Raw genomic sequence first — 14,046 nt, 5'->3', positions numbered from 1 at the left:
AGGCACCCCATACATAGATTTTTTTTGATAAATATAGTATAGTAAATTTATTTTCTCTTATGATTCTCCTAATAGCATTTTCGTTAGCTCATTTTAAGAATGTAGTATATACACAAAATATGTATTAATAGACTTATTAGTAAGTCTCTGGTCAACAGTAGACTACCAGTAGTTAAGTTTTTAGGGACTCAAAAGTTATACATGGATTTCCAACTGTGCAGAAGGTTGCTTCTCCTAACCCCCCTCATTGTTCAAGGATCAACCATAGTTGGTATCATAGCATGTACCCTTTCAGACTGGTTTCTTTCACTTAGCAATTTAAGTTTACTTCATATACATTTAAGGTTACTTCATATCTTTTCATCACTCAATAGCTCATTTCTTTTTAGCACTGAATCATATTCCATTGTCTGAATGTCCTATATTTTATAGTCAACAATCTTTTATTATGATCAACCATAAAATGATTTCTTTTCAGAGATGATTTCACTAACTCTTGTGTTTTTCCCATCTCTCCTTTTAACCAGCCTGCAGTATTTTTAGTAGAATGAAGATTACCTCTCCATATTTTAAATTCAAATTCCTTACCTTGACATACAAACATTTATGAAATTTTACCTTTTTTTTAATAGGATAGCTATTTTATTTTTTTAAAGATTTTATATTTTTATTTGACAGAGATCACAAGCAGGCAGAGAGGCAGGCAGAGAGAGAGGGAGAAACAGGCTCCCCACTGAGCAGAGAGCCCGATGATGCGGGACTCAATCCCATGACCCTGGGATCATGACCCGAGCCGAAAGCAGAGGCTTTAACCTACTGAGCCACCCAGGCGCCCTATGAAATTTTACCTTTCAACTTCTTTCCTTACTTCAGGATATTCCCCTCCCAACACATTGTATTGTAACCCTCAGCTCTACTGAACTAAATCCTGTTTCTTCATCAGGTCTTGTAAATCCTCTCTGTTCATCCTGCTCCCTCCCCTAGGAATGCTCTTCTCCCCATTGCCTATTTGGAAAGCATCTATCCCCACCCCCACAGAGTCTTCTCCATGATGCCTTCCTGACCTCATGTGTGCTCTCCCTGTACTTTGCACAGGCTCTTTATAAAAAGCTCCCCAAACATAAATATTTATGAATTTGTAGAGAAGGCTGGGAAACCCTGGGGAGCTGGCAAGGACAAACATTATGAAGGGCCTTGAGGGCAGGTTAAGGACTTGTTGACTTTAATCTAAAGACTCCAGAGGGATTCTTGAAGAATTTCAGTGTGAGGGTAACAAGATCAGATTTGCCTTTTAGGAAGTTCACTGTGGCCATATACTGGCAAGAGGAGCAGGTGGGAGGACAAAATGAGACTGGAAGCAGACTATTAGAGTAGGCTAGTTAGGATATGATGGGAGCTTAAAGCATTCAACACACACACACACACACACACACACACACACACACACAGAAATAGTAGTGGAAATGGAGAAGAAAAGATGGGTTTCAGAAAGACTTAAACGGTTCCTAACCAATGAGTGGTGTGTAGGAGAAAGCAATTCAGTAAGAGAAAGTGAGGCAGATAATAGAATCGAGGACCTTTCCCATTTCTGTTGAGGATCAGGGTGGATAGTGGTGCAATTCACTAATGCAGGCATCTGGGAGATAGCTTTTCACGGCACCCATTTTAACAACATTCCATTTTACATATTAATTCTTTGTTCTCTGTTGTTTGTCTTTATTTTTACCTTATTACAATTTAAGATTTCTGATTAAGTATAAATTAATTTTGAATCTCCTAACCAGTTGTGGTAGTGCTGAAGTAGAAAAATAAGGCATTTCCATATTCTATTCCTATAGCTGGAATATCAGTGTTCCCTAGGGGGCAGTGCTGTGAGAGAAGCGAGCTGAGTGAGCAGGGGAACACACTGTTTAAAGACTTAGAAGAGATTAAGGCAGGGGCAAGTACAGATTTTTTTACCCCCTCATTGCCTTACTATCTCGTCATGTCTCTGTTGTCCTACTATCCAATTCTTTGATTTCCACTTAATAGATACCCAATAACTATATCCTTAATATTTCATTTTCATCACAAATGGGCAATAATAAGCTTTCTTCAATTGATAAAGAAGCTTTAGATCCTTCTACCCATGTGAAACCTTACTAAAAAATAACAATCAGAAAAACTGGTAAACTTTCTCTTTTGCCATGGATTTTTTCTTTAACTGAAAAAACTCCACACTGAGATTTGTTTAGAAAAGAGTACATGCTTTTTGGTTCCAATTGTTGTGTATCACCCTAACTTACTTTTGAGTTTGACTCCATTAATGAATCTGTCCATTTAAGACTTTTTGCAAACAAACATTTTCAGAGTATGAATGACATTTACCTTAATAGGAGAAAGTGGGGGACTTGATAACATAAACCAAAAAAACATTGCCAAATCATTTATATTGATTTAAAAATGTATTCATTTAACAAATATTTATTGAACATTTATTATGTGCCTAAGCACAAAATTAGTGCCCTGAAGGAGCCTGCATTCTAGAGGAGGAAAATCACACAATTAACCAAATAAAGACTAAAGTAAAAAATAAGGCAGGAAGGGGAACAGTCCTGGTTTATGACTGTTGTATCAGCATAATTATCAATAATGTTCCTTTTCACTTTCTAATTTTGCCAAACTCAACATTGGGGTGTTGGGTGGGGAGAGGTTGCAATTTCAGCTAGAGTATCTGAGGAAGGCCTCACAGAGAAAATAACATTTAACTTAAGACCTACAGGAGATGAAGAGAGGAATACTGCAGACATCTCGGGGATGGTTTCCAGGCACAAAGAGCCTGAATATGAAGTGCATTTATACCTGGTGTGTCTCAGGAACGAGAAAAAGGGCAGCACACTTGAAGGAGAGGATTGAGGATGACAGTGAAAGTAGACGGGAACTAAGAAGTAAGTGGAGGTTGGGGTGGGCAGATCTAAAGCCTTTTTGAGCACAGCACCCTGAATGAGGTGGAAGCCATTGCAGGATTTTCAGCAAATGAGTAACAGGTTCTGATTTGTATTTTAAGAATATCTTCTTAAAATTGTGTGTGGGGAACAGACTGTAGAGAAGAAAGGATAAAGGCAATGAGACTAGTTTAAGACTTAGAATCATCCAGACTAGATTTTTTTGGTGGGCAAAATAGAGTGGTAGCAGTTGAAGGAATGAGAAATGGTTGGATTCCTGAATATGTGGATATAAGTGAAAGGAATAAGTAAAACATACTTTGAGTTTAGGTTTGAGCCACTGGAGGAATGGGTTTCTTTTTTCACTGACATGGGAAAAACTAAGATGAGAGAAAGCTTGGTGGCAAATTCAAGATCTTAATATTAGATATATTAAGTTTGAAATGTCCATTAGATATCCATGTAGATGTCAGAACTGGAGAATCATTAATTATACAAATAATACTAAGAGCCATGACACTAGATGAAATCACAGAGAACAAGTGAAAATAGAAAAAAAGAGGTGTTAAGGGATCAATCCTTATAAAACTTCTATGATTACAGGTTAAGGAGATAGGGAAGAATAATAAAAATAAATATATATTCAAATAGTAGGTTTATGAATATTTTTTCTCCTTTTCTTTTCTAAAATTAATAGGCAATACATTTTTGCATTTTAATGGTTTGATTTATACTCAGTAAAACAATTTTTGATTGCTCAGTGGATTTTGATAATTTATATAAACTTTAATACTATCATCAAATAAGATAATAGAATGTTTCCATTAAACCCCAAATCCTCTTATGGCCCTTCCTCATCTATTTCCACCCCCAACCACATGTAACAATTTTCTGACTTATATCACTGTAGATGTTTTGCTTTTCCTTGTCATAATGTCTGCAGTACACATGATTACATTTTGTTGCACTTACGGTCCTTGTTCCTATTGACTGTTAGGTAGTGTTCCTTTGTGTGAATAGAACAGGATTGGTTTAACGTTTTTCTTTTTCTTTTCTTTTTTTAAATTTTATTTATTTATTCATCAGAGATAGAGAGGCAGAGGCAGAAGCAGGCTCCCCAAGGAGCAGGGAGCCCGATGTGGGACTTGATCCCAGGATCCCAGGATCATGACCCGAACTGAAGGCAGACGCTTAACCATCTGAGCCACCCAGGTGCCCAGTTTATCATTTTTCTAATGGGCATTTGGGTTGTTTCCAGCTTTAGGCTATTCTGAATAAGACTGCTACAAACAGTATTGTATAAGCCTTTTGTGGATGTGTGTTTGCATTTTGTAGGAATAGAATTGTTGGACAGAAGGTTGATGTGAGCTAACTTTATTGAAATACCCAAAAAGTTTTGAAAAACAATATCATTTCACAATCCACATGTAAAATACTTTAAACAGGAAATAGGGCAGATGTTTTATGAAAACAATTAAAACTGAGAATTATATAATTTCAATATTCATTAACACTCTTTATTATAAATCCCTGATCTAAAAATCTTGTCAAAATACTCTAAGTGGTAATTTTTGAAGATCTTAACTGGCAGTTTGTAGAAACTGCAGCTTGGTAAGTGTTGCTGAGACAGTCTGTGAAAAGACTGTTCATTAAGTATTATATGCAAATTAATTAATAAATTCTTGGCTCAAGCAGAGATGAGAAGGAATTCTCTCAGCTCCTTGGCTTAGGTGGAAAGTTACATTCCTAATGGGAGTAATCACAGGCTGTGCTCTGTACCTATCTTTCAGCTTCCCTTTTTAAAAAATCCAGCTTCATCCATTTGAATTAAAAGTGTACAGACCTGAAGACTGAGTAATACAGACAGCCAGGAGAATGATCTTCCCCACTGACTTGTGGTAAGAAACACAGATAGAATGTTCTGTTGTTGAAACAGCAGAGGTTGCAGCAGCTTAGGGAAATTAAACAGAAGTCAGGTGCCAGCCTGTCCTAGTGAGAGACAAATGTCCCCCTGTCAGGAGGAGAATGTGCCTTCAGAGAGCACTTGTTGTGATGAGCACTGGGTGTTGTATATAAGTGAGGAATCACTGAATTCTACTCCAGAAACCAATACTGCACTGATTATTAACTACATAAAATTAAAAAAAAAAAAAGATGTGCCCCCAGATGTGTTTATTTAAACACTTGCCCAGTGGTTTGTTTTTCAGTGTTTAAACTTTTTTTTTTAAACGAGGATATAGTTTTCACAAACACCAAAAGTTGGATATTAATTACCATGAGGTCTTAAACTCTGTACTCTACAGACAACTCAGGAAAAGCCTGTCTTTTGTAGTTTAAGTCTCTAGTTAACATTGAATTTTTACCCGAGAAACAGAAACAAAACTGTCAAATCAGTGATTCTCAACTTGGGAAAGGTGGAGGTGGCTGGGGGTGAGACTTTCATCTCATGCCCCAGGGTACACTTGTCCTGTCTGGAGATGTTTTTGCTTGATACAACTTGGGGGTAGATGCTACCGGCATCTTACTCATAGATGCCAGGGATGCTGCTAAAAACCCTACAGTATCCAGGAGAGCCCTACAGTAGAGAGTTATCTAGCTCAAAATGTCAGAACTACCACTGTTGGGAAACCCTGGGTCAAAATATTTGTGTAGGTCTGAGGAGAGAATATGTTTAAAAAGACTAAAATTACAGACCTGGCCTTATTTGCATATTAGGACACTGGGGTTTATAGCCTATTAACTAAAAGGACCTGGCATACCCTCAAGGGTAAAACTGAAGTAGGGAAAAAAACAGGCTCTGAAAGGTATCATGAGTTTTGCTTTGGTTTTAAGGATTTGGAAATGAATATTTCAGAGGAAATACTGGGATCTCAGTGAATTTGAAAGGGAAGGGCAAGTTGCTATTTTAACCTAGGGCACAGTGCCTTGCTAAAATGGGAGAGAATGTTCTCTGAACCACACTACTGAGTAGCTCTGCCTCATTACTATCTATCGTGAGATGTTCTTTTTTCTCTTCCAACATTATAAATCTAAAATTGTTATTGTTGTTGTTCACTCTGTTCATCCCATTGGACTGGAAGCTTAATGAAAGCAGGAACTATGTTGTATACTGTATGACCAGGGCCTGTCATTATAAAAGTTGATATGGGAAACAAAGGCAAAAGAAACATTTATTGTTTTTTGCCTACATCCCATTGACAAGTCCTTGAAACAGGCAAAGTGACATTCCTCCAGGAACTCAGGTGGTTGATGTTAATACTTTGCTAAGGGCAAAAGCTAATCTTAGCCCAATCCACATGATCCTGTAAGTCTACTTTAATGTATAAAAATTCCTTTGTATACTTTCTTTTTCTCTAACCCCCAAGATACATGTTGGCAGTCATCCCCCAAGTATATGACCCACCGATATAAAACTGAAGGGTCTCATGATTAAGGTTTTGTTAGATGGTAATGAGTGACTTTTCCCAACAACAGCTAGCCCTCTCAAGGTCCTAGAAACCTTGCTTCCAAAATTCCTTAGAAACCTAAACTCCCTCCCAACTTGAACGTAGATGATGGGCCACTCCTCTCAATCCCAGTGCAGCTCTTTTTGCCCACAGGTCCTGTCCCTGTGCTTTAATAAAACCACTTTTTTGCACCAAGGATATCTTAAGAATTCATTCTTGGCCTTTGGCTTCAATCTGACGAGTGAATTAAACATTTATTGAATTCTCACTATAGTCCATCTACCCTTAACATCCCATAATCTTCATCTCTTGTATCATCTAAAGGGAACTTTCCTGAGAAAATTCATACATTATTTCTTCTTTGTTCTATCCATCTGAATAAGAAAAATTTATCTCAAAAACACTGTTCCTACCTTTGCTTTTGAGCAGGAGAGAAAGAAATGGGCCCTTGTGAGTGAAGGAAGATATTACCCATGGAGAGGAGTATGACCAATTTACCTACAGTGACAAGGAGAAAGATGAAGTAGATGGAAAAGTTTAGTAAGAGAAGAAAGAGAGCTGTGACTCATTGCACCTCTCAAGTCCCAATAAATAAGAAAATATTTCCATCTTCAAGTTGCTCAGAGCAGGGAGTCTGGTTTAAGATGGCAACATAGGAGGATCCTGACCTCACCTCTTCCTACATACACACCAAATATACAGCCATGTATGGAATCCATTCTGAAAGAAATCCAGAAAATGAGTGACCCCGGCACATCAGATGGAGGGAAAAAACTCCCATCGAAATTGGTCACTACTGTCTTTGGGAAAAAAGTTTAAGTATATATCTGGAACCCTTGCTTATGGGGTAATTTCTACTTTGTTAGTGACATTGTCATCTCCTCAGATGGCCACTTTGCTCTCCTGGGCTCCTGGGATGGAACTCTTCATCTTTGGGATATCACAATGGGTACCACCACACACAGATTTATGGGACATACCAAAGATGTGCTGTATGTGGCCTTCTCTGACAACCAGCAAATTGTTTCTGGCTCCTGAGATAAAACTATCAGCTGTGGAATACTCTGGGTGTATGCAAATATACCGTCAGAGTAGGTATTCTGTCTGGTTTTCACCCAATAGCAGAATGCCATGATTGTCTCCTTTGGCTGGGACAAGCTTGTCAAGGTATTGAATGTGGCAAACTACAAGCTGAAGACCAATCATATCAGCCACATAGGCAACCTGAACACTTCACTTTCTCTCCAGATGGATCCCTCTGCCCTTCTGGAGGGAAGGATGGCCAGGCCATGCTGTGGGATCTCAATGAAGGCAAGCACTTTATACACTTGAGTGTGGGGACATCATCAATGCCCTGTGCTTCAGTCCTAAATGTATACTTGCTCTGTGCTGCCACAGGCCCCAGCATCAAGATCTGGGACTTGGAAGGCAAGATCATTGTAGGTAAACTAAAACAAGAAGTTATCAGTACCAGCAGCAATACAGAGCCACCCCAGTGTACCTTTCTGGCCTTTTCTGCTGATGGCCAGACCTTGCTGTCTATGCATACAACCCGGTTCATGGCAAGTGACCATAGGATGTACCTGCTAGAAATATGGCAGAGTTTTAAGAATAAACTTTTGTTTTCTGACTTAAAAAAAAAAAAAAGATGCTCACCAAAATCAAAAGAACAATACATGAACAAATTGAAAATTTCAACAAAAAGACTGAAAATATAAGAATGGATCAAACAAAAATCATAGAGGAATACAATAACTGAACTGAAAAATTCAGTAGAGGGGTTCAAGAGCAGACTAGATAAAGTGGAAGAAAAGATCAATGAATGCTAAGAAAGAACAATGAGAAGCAAAAAGAAAAAAAATACAGTGAAAATAGCTTAACAGATTTATGGGACATCATCAAGCAGACCAATTTTCACATTATAGGAGACCCAGAAGGAGCAGACAGAAAGAAAAGGGCAAAACACTTATTTGAAGAAATAATGGTTGACAACTTCCTTAACCTGAGGGCAAAAAAGAAAATTCAGATCCAGGAATCCCAGGGAGTTCCAAACAAGATAAATTTAAAAACTCACACTAGGGTACATTATAATTAACTTGTCAAAAGTTAAAGAGAAGGAGAGAATCTTAAAAGCAACGAGGGAAAAATAACTATTTATAAGAAAACCCGCATAAGATTGTCAGCAGATGTTTTAGCAGAAGATTTGAAGACCAGAAGGAGTGGTGCAATATATTCAAAGTGCTAAGGAAAAAAACAAAACAAAACAAAAAACCTTTCCAACTGAGAATACTCTACCTGGTAAAATTGTCCTTCAGAATTGAAGGAAATATAAAAAGTTTTCCAGACAAGCAAAATCTAAAGGAGTTCATCACCACTAGACCAGACTTAAAAGAAATGATAAAGGAAGTTATTCAACCTAAATAAAAAGGACACTAGTTGGTAACAGGAAAACATAAAAGTATAAATCTTATTGGTAAAGATAAATATACAATTAAGAATATTCTCATGTCGTAATAGTGTTATGTACATAACTTATAAATCTATTATGAAAGTGAAAGACAAAAGTCAAACTATACCTTCAATAATTTAATGGATAAAACAGAGCTTTACATGCTTAAATGTAAGTTGCTGTCAATTTAAAATAGACTGTTATAAACATATGTTTAATATAAGCTTTATGATAATTGCAAGGTTAACCCTATAATAAACATACAAAAGACAAAATTAAAGAATTCTAAGGATAGTACAACAGAAAATAAATAAGATCTCAGAGGAAGAGAGCAAGAGAAAAAGAACCAAAGGAACTGTAGAATACCCAGAAAACAATTAACAAAATGACAATAGTAAGTACCTACCATACCTATCAATAATTACTTTAAATGTAAATGGATGAAATTCTACAATAAAAAAGAGTGCCTGAATGGATTAAAAAAACAAGAACAACTGCCACCTGAAAGAGATTCACTTCAGCTTTAAGGACACACACACAGATGTAAAAATAAAGAAATGAAGATATTCCATGCAAAAGGACACCAAAAGAAAGCAGAAAGTAGTTATAACCAAACAAATAGACTTTAAGTCAAAGACTTCACTAACAAATCATTCTATAAGTATAAAGGGGTCCAACAAGAGGATATAACATTTGTAAGCATTTATGTACCCAACATAGGATTACTAAATATATAAAACATTAACAGACCTGTAGGGTGAAATAGACAATACAGTGCAGTAATGGTGAATTTAATACCCTGCTTTCAATAATGCACAGATCACCCAGACAGAAAATCAGATCAGGTAATACAGGACTTTATATATTAGGACAAAATAGAATTAGACCAAATAGATCTAAAAGACATTTACAGAATATTCCATCCCAAACCAGCAGAATGCACATTCTTCAAGTGTACATGGAATATTTTCCAGGATAGATCATATGATAGGCCACAAAACAAATCTTAACACATTTGAGAAGACTGAAATCATACCAACCGTCTTTTCAGATCACAATGGTATGAAACTAGAAATCAACAAGAGGGAAGTGAGACGATCTAGAAATATATGGAAACTAAACAACACACTTCTTTGAATCAGTGGTTGTTTAGAAGAAATAAATGGGAGTAATTGATCCAGAAACATATAAACATAAAAACACAATATTAAATATTGTGGGATGCAGCAAAAGCAGTTCTGAAAGTTTATAGCAATAAATGCATAGTTTGCATAATGCATAAGTTTGACCAAATAAACAATCTCAGTTTACACCTCAAGGAACTAGAAAATAAGAAAATGTAAAGCCCAAAGTTACCAGGAGTAAGGAAATATTAAAGATGAGAGTAGAAACAAATGAAATAGAGACCAGAAAAAAAAGAATAGAAAAGATAAGCAAAATGGACAAATCTTTAGCTAGATCAAGAAAAAAGACTCAAACTATAAAATAAAACTGGAAACAATATATCTGATACCAAAGAAAGACATAAAATCATGAGACTACTATGAACAGTTAATTGCCAACAAATTACATAACCTAAAAGAAATGGATACATTTTTAGGAACACACAATTTACCAAGACTGAATCAGGCAGAAAAAGAAAATCTGAACAGAGAAATAAGGCATAAAGAGATTGAATTAGTAGTCAAGAAAGTTGCAATAGGAAACTTAAGGACCAGATGGCTTCCTTGGAGAATCCTACCAAATATTTAAGAATAATTAACACCAATACTCCTCAAACTTTTCCAAAATATTGAGGTGGAGGAAGCACTTCCACACTCATTCTATGAGGCCAGATAACAAAACCAGATAAGAATACCACAAGAAAAGAAAACCATAGACCAATATTCCTGATGAAGATAGATGTAAAAATTCTCAACAAAATATTAGTAAACTGATTGATTTAGTAAGCTAACAAATTCAAGAATACAGTAGAATGTCATGGCTGGCACGACAAATCGACCAGGAATGTGAGGGTAAGAGGATGAAGAAAAGAACTCGAGAAGCAGAGAGATGGGGGCAGGAGGAGCACTGAGGAGGATGTCCAACAGTGCTAAGTTTATTCAAAGCATTAAGGCCAGATATATAGTGATATTACAATAGGAGAAGCAATACATCTGTGTCTAGTTAAACAACCACGAGTTCCCATAATAAGTTTCACAATGGACTATAAGCAGACCTCGTGACGCCAAATGGCTGATGCCAGTACAATTGTTCTGTATTGATACAGCAAATCTGAAAGTAATTTATGGGCTGTACTAGGGCAGCAAGGACCAGCCATGAACTTATGACCCCAACTGAATTGTTCTCATTTGTTTAGCAAGCGTGTGGGAAGTCACGTAGGCGAGCACACAACACATAGCACAGACCCTTTCTCAGTGCTACTCAACTTTTCCTGTCCTAAACCTTTTGTTAGGTTATTCGGACTTTAAAGGAGGCACAAGTCAGGGCCTGGTTTGGTCCTCGTTTCAAGCCTTATTGCGGCCTCCCACAGTAGAAGGATTATACACCATGACTAAATGGGATTGATCCTTAGGATGCAAGAATGGTTCAACATACAAACATCAATACATGTACTACATTATATCAATAAAATGAAAGACTAAAATTGCATGATTTGTTTTAATAGATGCAGAAAAACCTTTGATAAGATACAACATCCTTTCATGATAAAACCCCTTAACAGATTGGGTATAGAAGAAACCTACCTAAACTTAATGAAGGGCATATACAACAAACTAACAGTTAACATTATACTTAATGGAGATCAATTCAAAGTGTCCCCTAAGATTGAGAACAAGGAAAAGATGCTTATTCTCACCAGTCCTATTCAATATATTATTGGAAGTTAAGCTAGAACAATTAGGCAAGACAAAGAAATAAAAGGCTACCCAATAGGAAAGGATGAATTAAAATAGTTAGGGTTTTTTCCTGAAGATAGAATCCTGTATCTACAAGAGCACAAAGAATCAGTCAAAAAACTGTTAATCAATTTTAGTTAAGTGGTAGAATACAAAATCTGCATAGAAAAATCAATTGCTTTCATTTGCACTAACAATGACACATCTAAAAAAGAAAAATCATTTCATTCACAATAGTATCAAAAACAATAAAATACTTAGGAATAAATTTAACCAAGGAAATAAAAGATCTATACAATGAAAATTATAAAATGTAGTGGTAATCAAATCAAAAACACACACAAATGGAAAGATATCCCATGTTCATAGGTTGGAAAAATGTTGTTAAATGTCCGTACTATCCAAAGCCATCTATAGATTCAATGGAATTCACATCAAAAACTAGACATTCTTCATGGAAATTGAAGAAATAATCCTAAAATTTGTGTGGAACTACAAAAGACCCCAAGTTACCAAAGCAATCCTAAAAGGAAAGAACAAAGTTGGAGGTATCACACTTCCAGATTTCAAACTATACTACAAAGCTAAGTAATAAAAACAGTATGATAACACAAAAATAGACGCATTGGGGGCGCCTGGGTGGCTCAGTGGGTTAAGCCGCTGCTTTCGGCTCAGGTCATGATCTCAGGGTCCTGGGATCGAGTCCCGCATCGGGCTCTCTGCTCAGCAGGGAGCCTGCTTCCCTCTCTCTCTCTCTCTCTGCCTGCCTCTCCGTCTACTTGTGATCTCTCTCTGTCAAATAAATAAATAAAAATTAAAAAAAAAATCTATCATTAAAAAATAGACGCATTGACCAATGGAACAGAATAGAGAGCCTGAAATCAAAACCTGGTATATATAGTTAACTAATATTTGACAAGGGAGTCAAGAATATCTAATGGAGAAAGGATAGCTCTTCAATAAGTGATGCTGAGAAACTGGAGAAACACACACAGAACAACAAAATTGGAACCCTATTGCATACCACTCACAAAAATTAGCTTTAAATGGATCAAAAACTTAAATATAAGACCTGATAGTATAAAACTTTCAGAAGAAAACATAGGAAAGAAGTTCATTGACATAAGTTTTGGCACTATTTGGAGGCACGATATCAAAAGCACAGCACAAACAGCAAAAGAAAAACTTTCAACAAATGAAAATACATCAAAGTCAAAAGCTTATGCACAGCACATGAATCAGTGAAAGAAAGGGCAACCTACACAATGGAAGAAAATAATTGCATATTTTGTATCTCATAAGGGTTGATATCTAAAATATATAAAGAACACATACAACTCAACAGCAAAAAAACCCGATTTGTTAAAAATAGGTAAAGGGCCTATATAGACATTTTTTCAAAGAAAACCTACAAATGGCCAACAGGTCACCACTAATCATCAGGAAAATATAAATGAAAACCACAGTAAAATATTACCTCATTTCCATTAGGATGGTTATCTTCAGAGAAAAAAAATATAACAAATGTCAGCTAAGCTGTAGAGAAGAGGGAAAACTTTGTACACTGTTGGGAATGTTAATTGTTGCAATCACTATGGAAAACAGTGTGGAGGTTCCCCACAAATTAAAAAAAATAGAACTACCCTTTGATTTGGCAATTTTGCTTCTGGGTATATATCCAAAGGCAATGAAATCACGATCTTGAAAAAGTTTATGCCCCTGCATGTTCATTACAGCATTATTTACAATAGCTAAGACATGGGTATAACCTATGTGACCACTGACAGATGAATGGATTAGAAAATCTGTACATACATTTTGTGTATACACACATACACTGAAATATTATTCAGCCATAAAAAGGTAGGAAATCCAGTATGAGTGGACCTTATGGTAAGTGGAATAAGTCAGAGAAAGACAAATATGTGATCTTGCTTATATGTAGAAACTAAAAAAGAATTTCATAGATGCAGAGAATAAATAAATGGTTGGTAGATTTGGTGTGCGGGAGAAATGGGTGAATGGCATGAAAAAGTACAAACTTCCACTTATAAAATAAAGAAATCATTTAAAGGTGGGATGCCTGGGTGGCTCAGTTGGTTAAGCATCTGCCTTCAGCTCAGGTCATGATCCCAGTGTCTAGATATCGAGTCCCACATCGGGCTCCTTGCTGAGCAGGGAGCCTACTTCTCCCTCTGCCTGCTTTGCCTGTTCTGCCTACAGCTTGCCATGCTTCTGCTCTCTCTGACAAATAAATAAATAAAATCTTAAAAAAAAGTCATTGAAAGGTAATGTACAGCATGGTGACTAACGTTATTAGTGCTGCA

General features: G+C 36.4%; 1 pseudogene; it reads left to right on the top strand.

Moving 5' to 3' along the window:
- The first annotated feature begins 2,764 nt into the window (after positions 1-2,764).
- LOC125097864 (receptor of activated protein C kinase 1-like) lies at positions 2,765-7,992 on the top strand (annotated as a pseudogene).
- The last annotated feature ends 6,054 nt before the right edge of the window (positions 7,993-14,046 follow it).

This window comes from Lutra lutra, chromosome 1, assembly GCF_902655055.1.
Source record: "Lutra lutra chromosome 1, mLutLut1.2, whole genome shotgun sequence".
Classification (NCBI taxonomy): Eukaryota; Metazoa; Chordata; class Mammalia; order Carnivora; family Mustelidae; genus Lutra; species Lutra lutra.
Note: the sequence above shows the minus strand (reverse complement) of the source record. Positions and strands in the feature narration are given on the sequence as shown.